Here is a 23,114-nt window from a genome sequence, read left to right as displayed (position 1 = left end):
TAATATATTTGTTCGCTATTGAAATGTGTTTCAACAATATTTCTATGGAATGAAGTATAGCATCACTTTAAATGTTCTAAGTGCATCTAATCAGGGATGCACAGTTAAAACACTGTATGCAAGTTACTTCAAGCAATTCTTTTCTGGTTATCATTTTGATAATCCATGAGGTTTAATTTGTTTCCACTTGTATTGGTTCAAGAACAGGTTTTCCTTCTCCTTTGAATACCTATATTTACATGGTTCAAAATAAAAGCTATATAAGAAGGTAAGCTCAAAGAAGTCTTCCATTTATCCTTATACCCGATACCCTGATCCTTTACCTCCTACCTTTTAGAAAACCATTTGCTTCTGGTTTATCCTTCTATTGTTCTGTTTTGCAATCATAAGCAAACATACACACATGATCTTACAGACCCTTTCTTAAATTGCAAAATTTACAACATTATACACAATACGTTGCATCTTGCTTGGTTCATTGAATATATCCTGAAAACTTCACAGGAGCTGTTCCTTAATGTTTCTCAGTTCTTACAGTTGAATGATACTCCAGTGTGCTAGTATTCCATAGTTAATTTAAGCAGTTTCCTACTGATGAATATTGAGTCATTTCACATATTATGCTATTAAAAATAATGCTATGAAATAAACATATCTATAGATGGAACCTAGAATGTCCAAGGGTTCATATGTTAAAGGTTTAGGCACCAATCTGCAGCACTATTGGGAAGTGGTAGAACATTTAGGAATTGGTACCAAGAGGGAGGAAGTTAGGTCTCTGGAGGTGGGTACTTGAAAGGGATTTTGGATCCTGGCACCTTTCTATCTCTCTCTTTCATTTCCAGGCTGCCATGGGTGAATAGCCCTCCTCCATAAGCACCCCACTATGACGTACTGTCTTGCTACAGGTCCAAAGCAAAAGGACTGAGTCACCATAGACTGAAACCTCTAAAACTAACAGCCACAATAAACGTTTCCCTTGATTGAGTTAAATTTCTCAGGTATTTTGTTACGGTGACAGAAAACGAATGCAAAAAAAAAAAAAAAAACCTGCAAGAGTGATGTCATTGCTATGATATCTGATAATGTGGTTCAGAAGGCTTTGTAATTAGTGTGTGGGAAGCATTTGGAAAAGTTTGGGAAAGCAGGCCACAGAATGTCTAGAATGCTGTAAACAAAACTTAATGGGTGGCTCTGGTAGGGGTTCAGAAAACCAGAATGCTGATAGAAAGGTGGGTAGTAAAGGCTATGATAATGAGAGTTCAGCTGGAAACAAGGACTCCATTGGGAACTGAACTGGTGATCACTATATTACACTCTGACAAAGAACTTGAATTTATTATATTTATGCCTTGAGACTTACATGGGAGACTGAGGCTAGAAGTGAAATGTTAAGGCAGCACATCATCCAGACGGCAAAATGGCTACTACTGGCTTTCTTTAGCCAGATTTATAATGAGAAATAAAAGCGAAGAGGAACAGAGCAAAAAAAATGGAATACTTGAGTTTTGGTCAGGAAAGGAGTATGCTTGAAGGTGCTTCCAAGGAGGGTGCAGTTGCTAAAAAGATTAACACCCTGAAAAGGAGGTGAATACTTTGCCCCAGGGCAATAGGATTGTATAAATAAGATATCCAATTATATCTTTAGGACAGATTCCTGAGCATGCTAAAGCTGATCAAAGAGTGAATAAAATGATATGTTCGATATGTATTGCCAAATTCTCTTTCACAGAAATTGTAACATTTGGTATCTTATCAGCAGTGATTGAAATTGTCTACTTCCTGCTAAAAAAGTAAGTTTTCAAAATTTTTAAATTTATAGTTTCAATACATATTTTTCTTTTTGTAAATAAGAACAAGCACATTTTTATATTTTTAAGGGACATTTGAAAGTGTTTTCTCTGAAATGTCTATCTTTTGCCTATTTTTCTACTTCTTGTTTTTTTTTATTCCTTAGCATTCTCTATGTTATACAGATTATCCCTTTAACAATGTAATGGCTTAGAAATATTTTCCCCAGTTTTTTGTCTTCTGACTTTCCTCACTATGTATTTTTGCCACTAATTTTTTTTAAAGTCTTTGTTAATAAAGTAGCTCTGTTATTTCCAATTCAGGTGCAAGTCTGACATTAATTTAGTGATCCTCAGCCAAGAAACTTTATCTTCAGCTTTTGAATCTACATTGTGCACAACCATAGAAACAAAAAGATGTACCCCATTTGTGTACAATGAATCAAACTGCAGTCTGTAAAAATAAAAAATAAAAATTTAAATAAATAAAGGGAAAGTAGAGGTTATTAACAAAAAAAAAAAATGACAGACCAACAACAGAAATTTCACTAGAAATAAGAGATGTGCTGTATGGATATGGTTTGTGTTCCTCAAGGGTTCATGTACTGGAAGCTTGGTCCCAAGTATGGCAATGTTAAGGTGGTGGGACCTCTAAGAGTTGTGACTTCATACAAAATGATTAGATCATCAGGGTATTGCCCTTGGAGGAAATGAATGCTGGTCTCTTAGAGGAAATTAATATTGTGAGATGGATTGTTGTAAAAGACAAATCTGGCTCCTTCTTGTTCTCTGGCTTCCTGTTGTGGCTTGTGATCTCTCCTCCTTGCACACACTCCCACCAAGATGAGATCTACCATGAGGTCCTCTCCAGAGACCAAACTGATAGGATTCTAAATCTTAGATTCTCAGTTTCCAGAACTGTGAGTTAAATAAACCTTTTTTACTTTATGAAGTATCCAGTCTCAGGTATTTTTGTTATAGAAACAGAAAATAGACTAATACAAGATGCTAGAAGTTAATGAAGAAATATCTTTAAAGTACTAAATACTATATTTAGAGTGAGGCCACTCTTGTCCCTTGTGGGTCCTCTTACCTATTACAAGTATCTTTCAACTTTTTGTTCTTAATAGTGTGATGGGGTGCAAGGATTGGCGGGATAGTATCACTCTGAGCTTGTTAGAGATACAAAACTTAACCCACACCAGACTCATTGCATTGATAGGAATCTGCATTTTACCAAGTTCCCCAGGTAAATCTACAGGCACATTAAAGTTTGAGAGGCACTGTTCTAATATACAGCACAATCTACCTCTTTCTTATTCTTATCATTTGCAGGCCTAACTCCCTATACTGGAATGCTAATTCCATAAGGTTAGAGAGTTTGTTCTGTTATTCATGATGAATCCCAGAGGCTACAATGAGTGAATATTTTCCTGTAGATATCTGTAGAGTTTCTTTCTACATTATCTGTAGGAACCAGTAATTTAAATTAACAGTCTTCAGGGTTGGGGATGTAGGTCAGTGATAGAGCACATACTTGACATGCATTATGCCCAGATTTCCATCACCAGGCCCGCTGCTCACGTACACACACACACACACACACACACACACACACACACACACTTATAAATTAATAGTTTTGTATATAAATCTGAGTGGAGAACAGTATAAAATATTTTTTCACTCTTCTGGGCATTAAAAAAATATTGGTTCACTGGAGAAGAATGTATTCAAGGAATAAAACATGAGTAGGGAAAAGCAAATGAATAACTGCTTAAAAAATGTAAAGAAGCTGAAGTAAGAAAATTGAACCCCTGGAGATGTCTGCCTCTCCTTTTACCAACTCATTTTCTCATGAGCACGGCTGTCCTCGCCCTGGAACCAAGGGGAAGAAAGACGCTGATGGAGTATCAGGGCCCAGAACTCTGGCTTCAGACTGGCTCTCCCTAGCCAGTTAAGCCGTTCAACCATGGGGGCCAAGGGCTCCCTCTGTAAAGTGGGGGCATGAACCACAGGATCTCTCAGGTCCTTCCTTGATCCATGTTCTCTAAATCCACCCCATGGGGCAATTCCCAGACCGCTACACTCATTTCTAGGAAGACAAACCCCACATGGCATCAATTTTTTCTCTTTTCTCATCTTTGGTACTGATTCCTCCTTGGACTATGCTAGGTTTCAACATGTGGCTTTAAAACCTGTATGTGAAGTGAACCTCACAACTGCCACTGGGGGAGTGCCTAGTGGGGGAGGTGAATGATTCCACTGAGGGCCTAAGTCCCAGCCTCCCTCCTGTCTTAACTGAGCGACTTGCTATGGCCCATGGTATCCCCATCCAGTGAACACACTCCAGTCTGAAGTTTGGCCGGGCACAGGGGTCTGACCCACCGTGGCTTCCCCTCCACACTGTACACAGCATAGCCTTCGTTGGTGAATGATAGCTTCTCACCCTCCTTAGACTTTGGTGTCTAACTGGAAAACATGTAAGTTGGTAGATGCAGTAGATAGAAAAGGCTTGGAGTGCTAATGTTTTACTTGTGCCTGAGACCAAAACCAAGGAATATGTTCTTATTAGACACCTAGTATGTACCCCGTGCTGTAGGGTAGTGTCCCCAAAGTGTACTGCTGCAGAAATGCTAGTTTTAGTTCAAGAATGTTACCTAAAAAAGATCCCATGATCTGACAAGTTTGGCAAACATGAGGGTAAGCCAGGCATGGCGGTGTACTCCTGTAATCCCAGTGGCTGGGAAGGCTGAGGCAGGAGGATGGCGAGTTCAAAGCCAGCCTCAGCAAAAGTAAAGTGCTAAGCAACTCAGTGAGACCCTGTCTCTAAATAAAAATACAAAATAGGGCTGGGGATTGGTTCAGTGGTCAAGTGGCCCTGAAGAAGTCAATCCCTGGTACCAAAAAAAAGGGGGGGGGGCTACAAGTGTGGCTCAGAGATTAAGCACCCCTGGGTTCGATCTCTGGTGCCAAAAACAAACAAACAAACAAAAACTCTATGGAATTAAATAAAATTAATTGTGTTTCTTTTGGGCAGCACTTTGGAAATGTCCAATATGAAGGCTATAATATAAGGCACCTCCTGTATGTATAAAACCATGCAGGGGATCAAGTCAGGGCCTTGAGCTTCACACATATTAGGCAAATACTCTACTACTCAGCTACTTTCCAAGCAAGCCTCCTTTTATAAAGGATCATAGGCAGTGTAGGACCCAGTTTCATGGAATCTCCTAGCCATCTAGCCCAGCCCATTCCCTCACAGATGTGGACCCTGGACCAGGAGAGATGAGGTAACTGGCCCTCAGGTCCCAAGTCTGAAACTAGAAGCCGTATCTCCTATGTTCAACTTCAATAAAGGCACATTATTGTTGCAAGGATTTAGTTGACCAGCAGGTCACCCAAACCCAGTGATTTTCATAAAGACACAGATTTTGAGAGGAAAAAAAATCATTGATAGACTGAGAAAAGAGTCTTTTAGGAAACTGCCATTTTATAACAACCAGGAATGTGTTCACTATTTTCCTGAATCCCAGTGACGAAATAAAGAAAAAAATGCTATATATCTTGTGCTATCAAGTTTGATGGTTATGTATTTTATTAAGTAAAATAAAATGAAGGAAACAAAACACAATAGCATACACAGCTTTAAATTGTAAATCTCTTAGTGGTAAAATTTCATCAAAAGCATGATTACGATCTTTACTTTGTTAACAACAGTATTACTTCTATCTTTGATTATTTAAGTGGACTGAATGCTGCGTTTTGCCCCCCAAAATTTATATGTTGAAATCCTAACCCCCCTAATAGCAGGTGGGGCCTTTGGAATGTGGTTAGACCATGAGGGTGGAGGCCTCTTAATGGGGATTAGAGCCCCAGAGAGCTGCCTCACCAGTACTATGTCTGTCGTGTGGGAACACCTCGAAGAGGCAGTAACCTACAGCTTAGAAAAGGATGCTCAGAGGAACTAACCATGCTGGCACCCTGATCTCCAACTTCCAGTCCCTAGAATGCTGAGAAATAAATTTCTATTCTTTCTAAGCCACCCAGTCCATGATATTTTATTATGGCAGCCTAAACTAAGTCAGTTGTTACCCTATCTTTTTTAAAGCAATGTATAATATTTTGACCAAAAATACGTGACCAGACACACCTGTTTTTAATACTCTAACCTAAGTGTAAACAACACAAAAACCCTTTCAACATATCAGTTATTCTCACTTTGGTAAGAAGAAAGTCCTCTCATGTCAGAGAAAAACCAAAGTTCAGAACCATTAAGTGTTACAGTGGTGGTGTGAATGGTGTATGCAGAGTCCCTCCAGGATAGAGGGAGATTAAAAACGTGCGTTGAGACTTATTTCCTGGTAGCCATTCGAATCAGAACCCATGTTTCTGGAAACTCGTTAAATACCGTATTTGACACCAGGTCTAGCTTGTTAATGACAAATGGACCATCTGAACTTTTCCCTCTTGACTTCTGCCATCCTACTATTGAAACACCCCCAAAAGAATTATGAATAGTCATCACCAATCTTCTGCCTCATTACTAAGAATGCAAAATGACTATTTAATGGACAAAAACCATAATAAGAATGCAAAATGACTGTTTAATGGACAAAATCCAGTTAGTAAAAGTATTTTTGCATATAAAAGTCTGCATTACATCCACATGCCTGTCTGTGTTATTTTCAATAAAGTAAAAAATCGTTTCTTCTTTTATTTCATCACCATGTTCATTAGCATGAGAAAACCTTTTTGTAGAAAAACTGTTTCTTTTATGTTCTTTTCCGTGCTCACACATTGAACAAATAAAGTAACTTAACTTTAACACATGGATAGAGTGTAAATCTATATTTCCTCCTTTTCTGGGAGATAAACAAGAAAGGAACGTCTAAAAGCAAAACTATAGATGTTTCCATAGAGACAGAAGCAAGACTTGCATTATATCCGCAAACATTTCAAAAGACAATGCTACGAGTTTGCTGCTTCGGAATGACAGAGTTGCAATTGCTTTTACTTTTGCAAACAAGCAAGATTTTATTTTTGAAAAAAGTACAAAACTGCATAACTGAAGATGGTTATTTTTTGCCTTAACTTGGTTTGTTAATTATATGAAAATGACACAATTAATTAGAAAGATTTGTGCATGTATAGGGACATGTACACATAATACATCTATGTGCATCTATCTATTCCTTGACTTACAATGAGTTCGTGTCCTGCTGATCCCAGCGTTAGTTAAAAATGCATTTACTACAACAAACACTATAGCTTAGCAGCACAGCACACTTGGAGTGTTGGTTGTTTCTCTTCATGACCTGCAACTGATGGGGCTGCCACTCACTGCCATTTGCTGCCTCGCGATGTGATCATAATCCTTTAAATGGGCAAGAAATGTGCAAGATTAATTTTAAAAAGTCACAGAAATTTTCTCTAACTCTCACTGAACCACAGGATATTTTGACTAGACATTATTTGTGCCATTTCTATGGATGACTTGCAAAGCTATTATGTCAGAAACAGCCAAGTCTGTTTTGTTTTGTTTTTGTTGTTATTGTTTTTGTTTTTTTGCTTTGCTTATTGTTTAGTAGTTATCCCTACATAATTATGTTTCTTAAAAGACCAAGGTAAGTTTTAGTTTAAGGCCACATTAAGATAAAAATGTATTATGTCGCTGGGTGCTGTAGCACCAGCAGCTCAGGAGGCTGAGGCAGGAGCATCACAAGTTCAAAGCCAGTCTCAGCAACTTAGTGAGACCCTGCCTCAAAATAAAAAATAAAAAGGGCTGGGACTGGGGCTCAGTGCTTAAGTGCCCTTGGGTTCAACCTCCAGTACCAAAAAAAAAAAAAAAAAAAAAAAGTATTACGAGGTCTCAGTAAATCAAGAAATTAGCTTCATATGCTATAAATGGTAAGATTTAATTTCAAGAGCTAAATTACTGTATGTTAACTTTTTTTCTAAAAATGTGGCCTATAGTTTTTTCATAAAGTTAAATGCTCTCCGTGTTTTCAAAACAAAAATTAGAGTCTATGGGGTAAAAGAGAGACGTTTTTCAACAAGTGAGAAGGTAATTTGCTGATAAGTATCACTAATTAAACATCAGAAATTAAATACTAATGTATTTAATTCAGTTGTGACCGCCAAGTTTTCTGGTTTTGTTCCTTCTTCATCTCTTTCTGGTTCTACGTATTTTACCCCTGATGAAGTTTATCTTTGTGAAATTCTGAAATGTTAAGGAAAAACAATATCAGAAACTCTGCTGCGGAGGACGAAACCCCGGCTGATGAATCAGATGCCTCTCACATTGGTGCACTGATTTATCTCCAGCTGGAAATGGCCTGCATTTCCTTCAAGTAACAAAGTATGAGGAAGGGTCACAACAAACACATACAAGCTCAAACTTAAAAGCAAGAAGGACTGGCAAGCCCGCAGACTGTGCAAGGGGTGCACAGGCTGAGATGAAGGCAGAAGACTCCAGAGAAGGGTCAGAGGAGGAAGGCAGCTGGGTGGATCACCAGGCTCAGCATATGATGGCAGAAGTCAAACCTAGTCACCAGGCAGGAGGAAGCATAAGCAACACTCCTCAAAGTCAAATCATTACTTTAACAAGCAAGCCCTTTGGCCACAAGCAATAGTTATGGCCAAACAGTGATACACATGGTATGGATATTTCATTGTCTCACTTACCGAAAAGTTGGGGGTAAGTGATTACAGGTTTGGTGCAGCAACTCGTTGACACCTTCAGGGACAAATACTACTTCCATTTTCCTCCTGATCCTTCTTTCTGTGTGGGCCTTCATGCTCTTGCTTGTTAACCTCCTATTGGAAAATAGCTACCACAGGTCCAGCCATTCAATCCATATTCAGACAGGAATAAGTTGGAAGAAACAACTTTAGCTCTCTTTAGTAAGGAATAAAAACCTTCTCAAAACTGCCTCTGGCCTTATGGCCTTATGCTTATGTCTGGCTAGATCTGTGTCACAAAACTTCACCTGATACAAAGCGATGGATGTTCGGTTAGCTAACCACAGCAACACATCTACTGGAGACTCACAAAGTCAGACACATGACAAGGTGAGGGCAAATTATAGTCTGAGTATATGTGCAACAAAGAAATATATCCTGCTCTATATTTTTTACTACTACTCTAGGGTTTTTACAAATCCGCATGAAATTTTGAAGAGTCTAAATCTTGAAAGGCAATTAACTGGGGGTGAAAAACCAAGTAGCCATTAAACAGATGAAAATTTGATCTACCTCATCAGTAATCTGGAAATATCAGCTTGGTAATATTCAACAACACCATAGAACACTATAGTTTTTCTGTTTGTGGATATCTACATCCCCATCCCTCATCAACTGACAGTAGCATATACTAAAGGCACTTGTCCATGCATATTAGCAACCTCTTAAAAAGTGCACAGTATTTGACACAGCAGTTCCACTCCAAGAATTAAACTAAATAATTAGGAAGTACATAAAGACATATGTGAGTGGATATTTAGCAAATTGTTGTTTAAAATGACAATAATTTGGGGGAGGTGATTAAGTTATGCTATCTCCTAAAAATAACGCTGCAGTTCTCTAGCTTCGGATACAGAGACAACATGAGACACCTTGAATGGGAAACACGATTTTGTTTTATAAGATAATGAACATGCAGTATTTGCATAACATGGACGTGCTTTTTAAAGTAAAATAAGCATTAAAACTTTAGCCTTCAAGATCCTAATTTGGGTAAGCACCAGGGGTGAGTATTTCCTCTATATGTTCTTGTATTTTCCAAGTTTTAATTTTTAAACATTTATTATTTCCTTCTATTGATGTGAAATTATGTACAGTTGAATGCACAGATCTAAATGTACAATTCAGTGAGTTTTGACAAATAACTGCACCTGGGGAAGCCAAGAAATCAAGTTACTTTATGCCTCTGTCCAATCAATCCTTTCCCCAAAGGCAACCATTGGCACATATTATTTTTGTAATTTAAATAACATTTAAATTTAAAATTTGAATAGAAGAAAATCCTCATAGGAGATCTCACAACCAACATATGATAATTACAAAAGCCTAAAGGTTCCGTGAATTGAAAGGGAAGATAACTGTTATTGTAGAATGGGAAATTTAAAAAGTGAGATATATGTTTTATCTTTGAAGGATCTGAAAACCCATATTCTGCATCAAATCCCCCTTCTAATTTCTTTTCCTGCCATTCTGATTAAATATGTTCTGTGTACAATATTTCATGCAAATATTCCATTTAGAGAGAGAATTTATTTAAAAGATCTAAAGTCAGGCATTCACCTGGAAAAGTTCTTTTTTTTCCCTTCTCACTTGAAAATGACCATTTTGGATGAATGGAGACAAGTCATGAATGCCTGAGGATTCACAATGTGTGTAGTTAGAAATAATATCCAAGCCTTCTGCCCTCAGACATCTGAAGAGTCCAATTGAGAAGATATTGTTTAAACTTAAAAAACTCAACCTATAGCATAAGATTAGCTAATATATTTAAATATATTTTAATATATTTAAATATATTAGCTAATCTATTTTAAATATATTTTAAATTTTAATTGACATATAAAATTGCATGCATGATATAGGGTCCAGCGGGACATTCCAGTACTTCTACATAATGTGTGATGTTCACATGAGGGTGATTGACAGGCTCATCACCTCCCACATTCACCATTTATTCATAACACAGACCTTCAAAATCCCACTAGCTCTTTTTAAGTATACCATTCATTGTTGTGGGCCATGCTTACCCTACTGAAGACAGCACGTTATTAAAGGCAAATTGTAAGGAGCATTTGCTAAGCCTTTCCCGGGAGCCACAAGGCTTCTTGCAGGTGGCTCTTTGTAAACTTCCTAGTGCTACCTGGATCTCCTGAGGAAGCTACAGAAGTTCAAGAGCTCATCTGACCCAGTTCAAGCCACAAAACTTCCCATATTGTGGTGACTTGGGTGCTGTGAAGGACCCACAGTTTGGGGCTAGATAAGGAGCATGATGCCACTTGTGACCTGCCCAGTCACAGAAGTTCAAAGTGGCCCAGAGTGAGGGGAAAGTCAGGGCAAGGAGGGGCAGTAAATGCAAAGTTGCCAAAGTGGCAATCCATGCCTTGCAGTGAAGGGAACCTGGAGCTGGTGACATCTGTTCCAGCATCATGAGCAAAGGATGATACAAGTATGGCAAGGACAAATTTGGCTTTAGGTCACAGGCTGCCATGGGACACCCCACCATCTACCTGGTGACCCTGCTGAGGGTCATCAACCTTGGGCAGTGGCCGAGCTGGGCAGAGCCTCTGATACATGAATGCAGGCATATAATTTCCCAAGTCACTAATCTCCACACACGTCCGTGGTTCTTCTGCCATGGCTGAGGAACCCGAGGAAAGTGGTATTGTGTCCACCTGAGGAAGAACAGCACCACATCCATGTGGCTTGCAATCCTTTGAGGCATTTCACCCTTGATGCTTCTTGCTTGTAAAGTTGTCCTTCAGTGTCATGGTTTAGATATGAGGTGTTCTCCAAAAGCTCCTGTGTGAGACAATGTAAGAAAGTTCAGACATGAAGTGATTAGATAATGAGAAATGTAACCTAATCTGTGGATTCGTCCACTGACGTGAATTAACTGGGTGGTAACTGAGGGCAGGCAGGGTGTGGCTGGAGGAGATAGATCACTGGGGACATGCCTTTGGGTTTTATATTATGCCCTTGGTGAGCAGAGTTATCTCTGCTTCCTGTTGCCATATCCTGAGCTGCTTTCCTCCTCCACACCCTTCCTCCATGATGTTCTGCCTCACCTGGGGCCCAGAGCAATGGAGTCAGCCATTTATAGACTGAGTCCTCTGAAAATGTGAACCCCAAAGAAACTTTTCCTCTTCTACATTGTTCTTGCCAGGTCTTACGTTCACAGCAATGAAAAAGCTGACAAACACCTGGGTACAATCCCCAGTACTGGAAAACTTGGCTTTATGTGGTAAGATGTGGATTGATAAAAGGATTCTATGACCAAAATAGTTTTCAAAAATGATAGACCCAGTCTGCGTTGGTCAGTTTTCCGTCAGTGTGACAAAACGTGTGAGATAAACAACTTCAGGAGAGGAAAGATCTATATTGGCTCTCGGTTCCAGAAGTTTCTGTCTGTGCTTGTTTGGTTCCATTGTTGGAGGGCCTGTGATGGGACAGGCCATCTTGGCGGGGAGTGTAAGGTAGAGCAGAACTGCTCACCTAATGGTGGTCAGGAAGCATAAAGAAGGGGAGGAAGGAGTCAGGGTGTCAATGTTCCCTTTAAGGGCACATCCCCAATAATCTAGCTTCCTTCCCCAGCCATCTCCTAAAGATTTCACCACCTCCTGCTAGCGCCACAGGCTGGCAACCAAGCCTTTACCATGTGGGCCTTTGAGGACATTCCAGATCCACATTATAGTACAATCTGACATTATTTGCTCCAAAGCCGAGGATCGGAAAAACAGAGAAATAGCCCTGCTTGGGAGTTCAAAAGAGAATTCACATGTCCTAATTCCAGTTCAGTGTCTACCAATATTCCAAAGCCGCCTTTCCCCAAAAGATGGGGAGAGTGTGAAGGAAAGAAAAAATTAAGCAAATGCACAATTTTAAAAACCTCAGTAACTATCTGGAGATCCATTAGAATCAAAGAGAGGATCACTAAAAATGCAACACTATTCCACTAACATCAGTTTGGGAATGGGACAAAAATCTGAAAAGTCCAAAGGGATTATTTTCAAAGGGTACACTTAATATTTTAAAAATATACAATTAAATGCAGGGGTCCAAATGAAACATGTTTTAATTAATTGTTGGAAACATGTTAAAATTCAGATCAAGCCTTTATAAACTTCAAAGTTAGCATTTTTCTCTTAAGTATTTCAAACATTTCCCCTTGCATTGTGTTTATATACTTAGTTTAATAGACCATTTTGACCTTTAATAGTGCAAAGGCAAATATCTAATTAATTCCTGACTAAATTGTCAGAAATTCAGAATTTGTAGAAATTTTTCTCCATGCACCCTTACCATAGAAGAAGGAAAGCAGCCTTTTCTTTATTGACTCGTGTGTGTGTGTGTGTGTGTGTGTGTGTGTGAATAAGCAATTTGAGTTAACCAATATTAGTGCATCATCATTGTTCTGGCTGCCCAATTTCATATGATTCCATGAAAGAAGGATCATACCACCAGTGAGAGCAATCTGCCCACCAGGCCATCCCTCTCAAATGGCCCTGTTATGCTGGACCAGAGCTCCTGGACATCTGGTCAACTTGACATGAAGTGGGTAACGGATTGCAGATTGTCGGCTGTCCCAAAAGGGAAAAATGAGAACTGAGACACCCCGTGGCCTGAGATCAGGCTCAGGGTACCACATCTGACAACACTGACATTCCCAGTCACCAGGTGGGGGAAGGATTCTGCTCCCTGTATCAAAGTATGGTACTGACTCTGTTATGACTCAAGGCAGCAGAAGAAATGGATGTAGAAAAGTTCTATATTCTCACAAGTTTTCAGGACTTTCTCTCTCTGGGCAGTAATTAAACTTTGAATTGAATATCAAAAGAGAAAGGATTTCCATTACTGTCAAACCTGCATTTTTAATATCTTTGATGTGAACCGCTTGCATTTCCTGTTCATGCATCACTGAATTCTAAAGAATTCCCTGTGCATTTCAGCTGAAGACGATTATTCTAATGGCATGTAAGGCACCAACTGGCTCTATGGAGCTTCCAGTCACTGCAGGAATTTCTTAAAGCATATCTTTCAAGTTAGGCACAGCAGGGAGACAAGCTCTAAGGATCCGTTTTTTCACCTGTGATGACATTAAAGATCATGGTAATTGGAACTTGACAGAACAGCTCCTGCTTTCCACGGCCCCTGAGGGAAGGTGAGACACCCGTATGTATGTAAAGTCACCTTCCTCATTTGTGTCACCCACACTGGTATCTGTGAGTTGTGAATAATGCAAGAGGAGGAATCCGCTGTACTCTGACCAACCAGCAAAGAGGGCTCAAGCAAAGCAGACTCTAGAGGATAAATCTGCAATTTCCACACCCAAGGCAGGACAGCCACCTCTTCACAGTACTCTGCAGGGGCAGATCCCATCCGGACAGCTGCCTGATCTCAGCAGGAGGTGGGGCAGGACATCTGCATACATTTCAGTGTCAAATGCAGAAAGCAATTCCTCCTGCAAAAAAAGCAAACATTGCCTGTCGGATCATCCTTCTCAGGACAGGATAAGATGACTGGAACCCAAACACTGCCATCCTAAGGCCCCAAAGGAGTGGGAAGGAGAAGGATCATGTGTATATTTGTACCACGAATTTTAGACATAAACAATTAAATTAGATTGTCAGGATGTGATTTTTAATTAGTTAAGGCACATTACTACTAGATTTTTTAAAATAAAATTCTCAAATGTTTGTGCAGGTTCAGATTTTATTTCTTATTTTAATGAATAATGAATTGCTCAGAAACCTTATCATGGGAACTCTATTTAGGATGTAAAAAAAAAAAAAAAATGAGAAAATGGAGGAGGAGAGGAAATTCCCCTAGAGACGAAATAAGAAGCAGGATCTCCCTAAATTAATTGGCAGTCTTGGACTGCTCTGTGGAGATCAATTCTAATTTTTCAGAGATGAGATATCTTTCCTAGACATTGATGACTTGAAATTCTTCCACTGAGTTCTGAATTTGTCCCAGAGTTGCAGTTACCACGTACGGTGCATTATTTAGCCTATAAAATTTATTTATCCAGGAGCAGGACATTTCACGAAGCTTCTGGAATCCAAATTCATGGCTGGCAGCAGCTTCTTGGGGCAGGGTCCCTGGTCAGTAAAAACTTAGGTGCAGCAATGGTGAAACTTTCGCTGAAGGAGATGCTCATAGTCTTTACAGAAAAAAAATAAAATAAAAACACCAATGGCAGTTTCAATTGTTCAAATCAAAAAAGTCACATTGAGTGAAATAAGTCAGGCACAGAAAGACAAATATCATACGTTCTCAGTTGCATGGGACGCTAAAAAGTTGATCTCAAAGAAGCGAAGAGTAAAATCGTGGTTAGTAGCACCTGGGAAGGGTGTCAGCCGGGGGAGGGAGGATGGTTAATGGCATAGAGGTACAATGGAAAGGAGGGTCATTTCTAATGTTCTTGAGAATAGCAGGATGATTATGGTTGACAATAATTAATTAAATATTTTAAATACACACACACACACAGCCCAGAGAGGCTAAACATTACATCATGGAGGCACAATTCTGACCAAGGCTTGTTGGCTTCTAAAGTAAAATTCTTTCTATGGCCCATTGAGTAGCATAGTAAAGGTGACCCTGACTTTGTGGCAAGCAAGAGTCACCTCTCCCAAGAGTCACTGAACACCACCCTTAGCACTCTGACTCATGACTCGGCTAGGTCTTTCGTCGGCAGCTACAAGGTGCTCTGTACCTCAGGATAGGTCATGGTCAGTGTGCTGGGGATGGCCAGCTGGCCAGAGAGGGTGATAGTCAGTCTCTGTCCTCCACAGACTGACTGGCTGCTTGTATCTCAAAGTCACCAGCATCGTCACCACTTGGGAATTTGTTAGAGATGCAAATTCACAGTCCTGCCCAGACCCCCTGAATCAGAATCTCTCACCCTGCAGGAGATTCCCATACATGCCACAGACTGAAAATCAGACATGTAATGCCATTAGCTTGATATCCTTATGATCTAGGCTATCAAGATCAGGGATAAATGAGCTCAGAGGGAGCCTTATGTCTTCATTTGGTGAATATTGACCAGTGGGTGACAATGTGCAGGTGGGTTGGGGTTCTGTTCTGATGAGAAAAGGTTCTGTTCCAGCTGCAAGATGTTTTCACAATCAGAATTAGCATGAGGCAGGCAAAGCCCCGCCAAGGTAAGCCAAATTCCCCAAGGGAATTAAGCCAGGCAGCTTTGGACAAACGCCAAATGCTGCAGATGCAGGATGGGTCAAAGGAGAGCCATGGGTCAAGGGGCAAGGAGCAGTGACCCCTTGAGGACTGCACATTTGAAGATGACCTGGGCCATCTGCTGCTTAGGCAGTGACTGCAGGGTACATAGTGTGGCTGTCATCGCAGTGGACACCAGCCAGGGCAAACAGGAAACTTGCCAAAGCATTTGAAGGCAAAAAAGGTGGTCTCATCTTTCTCTCAGTCATTTTCTTTTCGCAGAAAGAATCATGTCCTTCCCTGTGTCAGGGTCACTGCACAGTTGGGAATGGGCATCAGTGTTTGGGGAATCTCTAGGGAAGGCTTTGGAACATTATGCCAAAGCCCCTTTGCCAGAATTCCTCAAACCGGGAATGACAGATCATCAGAAGTGACACTTTAAGCCAACATCAGTGTCCAGGATAATGGAATACATAAGAGTTGCCATGAGCTATAATGTTGACCAAATAGTGAAACAGACTTATGAGCATGTTTATTTCTCAATATAAAGCAATAAAAAACATTATCTTCAGTAGATGCTTTATCTTAAGCTAGAGGAAAATCCCTTTCCATTCTTACCAAACCATATGAGACCAACTTAGAGTCCACAGACCCCAACAAGAGGAAAGAGGGATGAAGCAGAATGTTGACCAATTACCAGAAAGACCAATTACCCCTCATGGCATTGGGGACAAGGATGGTGCTGGAAAGCAGTTTTTTTTTGTTTTTGTTTTTTTACGGTACTGGTGATCGAACCCAGGGCCTTGTGCTTGCAAGGCAAGCACTCTACCAACTGAGCTATCTCCCCAGCCCTGGAAAGCAGTTTTGAGCATGTTTTCTTTGTCATCTCTCTATGACCAAATGCGTGACAATCTAATCCATGAGAACAATGGAGGTGAGTGCTGACATGGTCCAGGCAAGGAGCTCCTCACAGGTCACACTTTCCTATTTCATTTTATAAGAAAATAAAAGACGTATGTTGAGAAATTGAATTTTAGGGCTGGGGATATAGCTAAGTGGTAGAGTACTTAGCATGTATCTAGCATGTACAAGGTCCTGGGTCACATCCCTAGCACCAAAATACAAACAAAGAAACAAATATATATAATATATACACATAGCTATATATATATATAGATATATATCTATATATATGCAATTAAAGAAATACATATACACCCATAAATAGACATATTGCATTGATATTCTAGATATCATTTATTCAAACCAGTCCCATTAAACATGTTAAGAAGAAACATTAGCCCCCAGTCAATCAAATGTAGGTAATAAGTTCAATGTTGATGGAGAACGATTTTCAGGAAGATCATGTTGTATGATTTTTTATCATAAAAGGGAATAACTATGGGTAGAGATTGGGGGAAGATAGTCAGTGGAAGAAAACTGAGAAGCAGATACAGAGACAGAAACCAGAACAGGCAAGATGGAAGGGTTGGGGTCAGAACTGAGGCAGGAACATTTGCTTTCAAGCCCCTTGAGCATTCTTGCTGCCCCCAAAGCTGACCGCTAGATGTCTAGAATTTTTGTCTCTGCTGAAAGCTTTGGTAGACAAAGGATTTAGTGAACAAGTTGAAGACCTGAGCTGGTCTTGAAACTTCTGTGGCACCTTCCAAACTGTTCTTCACACTTTAGCCACAATGATCCCATCAAAGTCCAAACATTTTTCCCTAGGGTCTTCTACTTAAAATCCTTAACAAGGCCTCAAAGGCCTTATGGGGCCTGCCCCTGACTCTCTCTCTGGACTCACCTCCTCCTACTCCATCTTATTCCCCCCTGGCCTCTGAGCCACAGCCTGCTGGGTCTTTCCTCAGTGCCTTGGACAATCCACATACCTCCTGGCTCCAGGGCTTCTGGTCCTGAAGCCTCTCTTCTCTCCTGGAATCCCCTGCCTCCTGCTTATTTCTCTTCCTTGAGATTTCAGTTCAAAAGTCACTTCTCAGGAAACCTCTTTGGTGGTCAGATTCCACACTGTCCTTGTTCTCTTCCCTTTCCTTCACTCATCATAGAACCTAGTTACTTACAGTTGTGTGTGGTTGATGTCTACCTCTGTGGACCAACCATAAGCTCTCTGATGATAGGAACGTGTTCATATAGGTCATCATTACTACCCAGTGTTTAGTCTAAACCCTGGCACATAGTAGGTGCTTGATATGTTGTGTTAGTCAGATTTTGTCACTGAGATCAAAATACCTGACTAAAACAACTTAGAGGAGGAAATGTTTACTTTGGCTCATGGTTTCAGAGGTTCAATCCATGGACATGACTCCATTGCTTTGGGCCCCAAGTGAGGTGGAACATCGTGGTGGAAGGGCATGGAGGAGGAAAAGTAGCTCAGGAATGGCAGCTCAGGGAAAGGGACTGCAGGGAAGATGGATCCTTCTAGGTTATACCCCCAGTACCTCCTCCGGTCACACCCCCACTGCCTACAGTTACCACCCAGTTAGTCCACTCAAACTAGGATTAGTTCCCATAACCTAATCATTCCACCTCCCTCATTAGCACAGGAGTTTTTAGAAGATGTCTCACAGCTAAACCATAACATGTGTGTTACAAGAATAAATAAATAATGAATGAGCGAAGTAATAAAGGAAGGAAGAAATCAAAGAAGTCCATTTGGCCTATTAGCAAGTTCTGCATTCTTTCTTCCATGTGTTCTACCCTCCTAAGAATTCTGGGGCATCAGCACACTGCATGGTGTTGCCTCCAGTATGTCTTCTGGCATCAGCCTTAGATTCAGATCTCTTATCTTCCACCTACCCACCATGTGACCTTGGGAATTCCTTCCGAAATTCATTTTGACATCCGTAAAAGGAATCATATAGTACCTAGCTCACTGAGCTATAAAGGAGCAAATAAAATGCACTCAGCAACGTAGATAACATTTATTGAGCAATTCTATTTTCTGGGCATGGTTCAAAGTTTTTTGAATGCATCATCCCATTTGAGTTCCACAACAGTCTTATGAGGTGGTGAGTCAGGTCTTTTCTACCTTGCAGATGAGGAAACTGAGGCACAGAGTCAGTATGGCATGAATGAACAGCCCCTAGGTGGCAACTCCCTCTCTCTGCTCCCAGAGTCCACACTCTGGTGGGTCGCCCTGCCCTGCCTCTCACATGGGGACTGCTCACTCCAGGGAAATTGCTGTCTAATTTGTAGAATCAGGGAACTTCTTAAAATAACCACATGAGGGTCAGTAATATCCAGAGTGTCACTCTTCATTTCTCTTGCCTCATTGAGCAACAAGTCCAGAAACCAGAATGACCCCAGAAGTGGCTTCAGGGATTCCAAGATGTCCTCCCTCTGCAGAGATGACCTCCCCAGGAGGTGGCAGGCCTTCGTTAGCCCTCTTTGACCATTTCCTTTCTACCTACTGTCCCTGCTGCAGACGTGGCTCCAGCGACCGGGAGAGGAGAGAGAGTGACTTCTCCACTCACCATTTAGACTCAAGGAATTATTTTACTCTTCAAAAACAACCACAGGAGGAACTCAGCACTTTGATCAGGAATGCCTTTCAGGGAAGCATCTTCTAGACAATTCTGCCATTTCCCTAAGACTAGGGGTGCCATTTCCCAACAGGAGCACTCACGCCTCGACTCCCCCTACACACAGCCATGTCCATGGCTACTGTATCAGAGATCCCGAATCCAAAGGGTCCGCCAACTCCATCAAAAATGTCTGTTTTATCTATACTGAACATGTGCAGACTTTTATCTTTATTTCCTAAAAATTCAATATAACAACTCTTTATATAGCATTTATATTATATTTGTTGTTACAGGGCTAGAGTCTTCCAGGAAACCGAGGCAAAAGAAGCTTCCCTCCTTCACCCCGGGTTCTTGCAATCAGGTCAGAGAGATTTCAGACATGTTGCTCAGAGTTACAGGTATAAGTTTTTTAGGAGGGTGGGAAAGGGGAAAGGAGACACTCTCAAGGAAGTGAGAGTGGGTCCTTTCAGGAGAGGGACAGCAGTTTTATGGTGGCCCCAGGGAAGTTTCCAGAAAGTTCCCACCCAGGTCTGCCTCTTGACTTTTGACTGATAACAGGATGACATCAGACTTTCAAGTCCCCATTGTGCATGACAACTCTAGGTCACTTTGGCTCAGGCTGACCAGTTCTAATTGGAACCTGTTCTTAACAGATTTTATGGTTAGGGGCACTTATCCTTATCTTCCTAAATTCTAGGATCTGGTCTGTGTAAGAGTCACAGAAGTCCTTCTTTGGGGTAACTCGAGTTCATTTTATCAGCATTCCAGGCCTGCATTTTTCCTACAGATAACAGGTTGTTTGCTGAGGAATGTAACATATTCTGTCAACTTAAGCCAGGTGGAGCTGCAGGTAATTTGCTTTTTAGAAATGAAAGCACTTGGGGTCAACACAGTGGGCCCAGCTTATAAAATTATTCCCTTAACCTCATTTTCCTACCACTCAGGTCTATCTGTCCCTATCATTTGTGGTATAAGTCATCTAGTGATGATTGAAAGTATTCAGGAGGACACTACACCATTTTATATAAGAGACTTGAGCATCTGCATATTTTGGTATCTGTGGGGGATCCTGGAACAAATCCCCCATGGATACTGAGGGCTGATTATAGCTACTGCTTCTTGAGTGTTGGTGGGGGTGGCTGGGAGGTGAGAGGCTCTATGGGGATAAAGTAATCTGAATATACCATGGACAATAAATAGTTGTTAAAGAATGAAAGAATAGGACTGTGGTTGTAGCTCAGTGGTAGAGCACTTGCCTAGCACATGTGAGGCACTGGGTTCGATCCTCAGCATCACATTAAAAAAATAAATAAAATAAAGGTATTGTGTTCTTCTACAACTAAAAATATTTTTAAAAGAAAAGAAAAAAAAAAAAAGAATGAATGAATAGCCAAGCAGTCAAGAGGTAATTCGGTGACTGTTGTTAACATGGTGGAAATGATCTGCTCTACTGAAGTGCTTTGTTTAGACAGGGTTAATGAGCACATGCACCTTATTTGTTGTTGCTTGTCTTTGTTTCTTCACAGGGTTTACTTATACATATCTAAACTGACCAGAAATTTCACTTGTAAGCTAAACTCTGGTGGCAGTTGGTTTTATTGACTGTGTAGCTTCATTGTGGTATTTTGAACTAACGATACCAAGCTTATCAGGAGAGGAGTAGGCTTTTATAAACTGACAACCCTAAAGCAAAAGATAATAACCCAACTAAAAAATGGGCTAAAATCTGAATAGACACTTCTTAGAGAAGATGTACAGATGGCCAACAGGTATATGAAAAAATGCTCAATATCATTCATCATCAGGGAAATGCAATGAAAACCATAATGAGATATCACCTCACCCCATTCAGAATGACTATTATAAAAGAAAATGCTAGCAATGATGTGAGGAAACACAAACCCTTATATGCTGTCGGAAGGGATGTAAATTGACATAGCTGCTATAGAAAGCAATATGGAGGTTCCTAAAAAAAAAAAAATCCTAAAACCAAAACCACCATATGATCCAGCAATCCCACTCCTGGGTACATATGCAAAGGAGATGACATCAGCATGTTGTAAAGACACCTGCATTCCCATGTTTGTTGCACTAGTCAAAACAGCCAGGATAAGGAGTTGAACCAAATGTTCATCAAAAGATAAATGGACCAGGCACGGTGGTGCACACCTGTCATCCCAGTGGCTCGGGAAGCTGAGGCCAGAGGATCATGAGTTCAAAGCCAGTCTCAACAACTTAATGAGTCCCTAAGCAACTCAGGGACACCCTGTCTCTAAATAAAATATTTTAAAAGGCTGGGGATGTGGCTCAGTAGTTAAGTTCCTCCAGGTTCAATTCCTGGTATCAAAAAAAGGATACAAATGGACAACATATAATGGAATACCATTCAGTCATAAAACTCATGATATCCCGTCATTTGCAGCAGCATGGAAGACATTATGTTCAGAGGAATAAGTCAGGCATGAAAGACAAATACCACGTGATCATAAGTGGAACCTTAAAGAATTGATCTACTTCAGGAGATTCCTGCTGTGCCTCCTGCGCTGACAGACCTCCCGGCTCTGGTGTGTTTCCTTTGCCACCGACACTCATCATCCTGCTCGGCCCCGTATTCTCCTCAGGCGAGCCCTGAGGAGGTACATTGGACCTCGTTGTCCATCAGGGAGCAACAAATGGTGCCCGGTGTGAGGAAGACGAAGTCGCCGACAGGCCAGTCGAACTGCGAAGATCCAAGATGGCGGACTAGAGGGTGACTGCAACTCCCGTCGCTCCAGAACTCAGGATTCAAGAAGGGGAGGTATTGAGAGACTAGCGGCGGGTTGAGTCTCTCCCACCAGGTGAAGCTCGGCCCTGCGGCAGGCCTAGACAGGGGGGGCTTCTGGGAGCAGGGAAGGGTAGCGAGAGTCTTCCCCAAGCAGCCCTGCTCTCTCCGGTGGCAGGCGGGGTCCACAGCCAGCTTCTCAGAACAGGCCGCCCAGTGAGAGCTTTTCCGCACAGAGCCAACCCCAAGCCCCAGAACCAGCGGCAGGCCCCAGCCCGTAGGCAGCATCTCAAACCAAGGCAGGACAGGGAGAGGCTTTCCCCGAGAGCCTGGCTCCCTCAGGCAGGGGCAGGCCCTGTGTATAGCCAGCTTCTAGGAGCAGGACTGCCCAGTGACAGGATTTCCACGCAGCACCAGCCCCCAGCCCTGGACCCAGTAAAGGGCTAGGGGCAGCTTTCTTCAGATGCACTGCATTATCAAGTTCCTCCAAGACTTCAGGCTACTGGAGGCTGGGAGGTGATATACTGGAAATCTACAGGGACACTATAAGCCAATAGAGGAAATCTACAATATCTCAGAGTCCCGCTGATATCTGATCAATATGAGAAAACAAGGGAAGAAAATGTCCCAAACAAACCTAGATGTTATATCAATAAAACCCAATGACAGCACAGCAGAAGAAATGTCAGAAAGGGAGTTCAGAATGTACATAATTAAAACAATCAGGGAAGCAAACGAGGAGATGAAAGAGCAAATGCAGGCATTGAAGGAAGAGATGAAAGAGCAAATGCAGGCATTAAATGATCACACCAATCAACAGTTAAAAGAACAAATACGGGAAGCAAGAGATCATTTCAATAAAGAGTTAGAGATACTGAAAAAAAAAAAACAGAAATTCTTGAAATGAAGGAAACAATAAACCAAGTTAAAAACTCCTTAGAAAGCATAACCAATAGGATAGAACACCTGGAAGACAGAACCTCAGACATTGAAGAAAAAATAATTAATCTTGAAAACAAAGTTGACCAAACAGAGAAGATGGTAAGAAATCATGAACAGAATCTACAAGAATTACGGGATATCATGAAAAGGCCAAAT

The sequence above is a fragment of the Sciurus carolinensis genome, chromosome 7, assembly GCF_902686445.1.
Source record: "Sciurus carolinensis chromosome 7, mSciCar1.2, whole genome shotgun sequence".
NCBI lineage: Eukaryota > Metazoa > Chordata > Mammalia > Rodentia > Sciuridae > Sciurus > Sciurus carolinensis.
The sequence above is the reverse complement of the archived record's forward strand: the minus strand, read 5'-3'. Positions refer to the sequence as shown.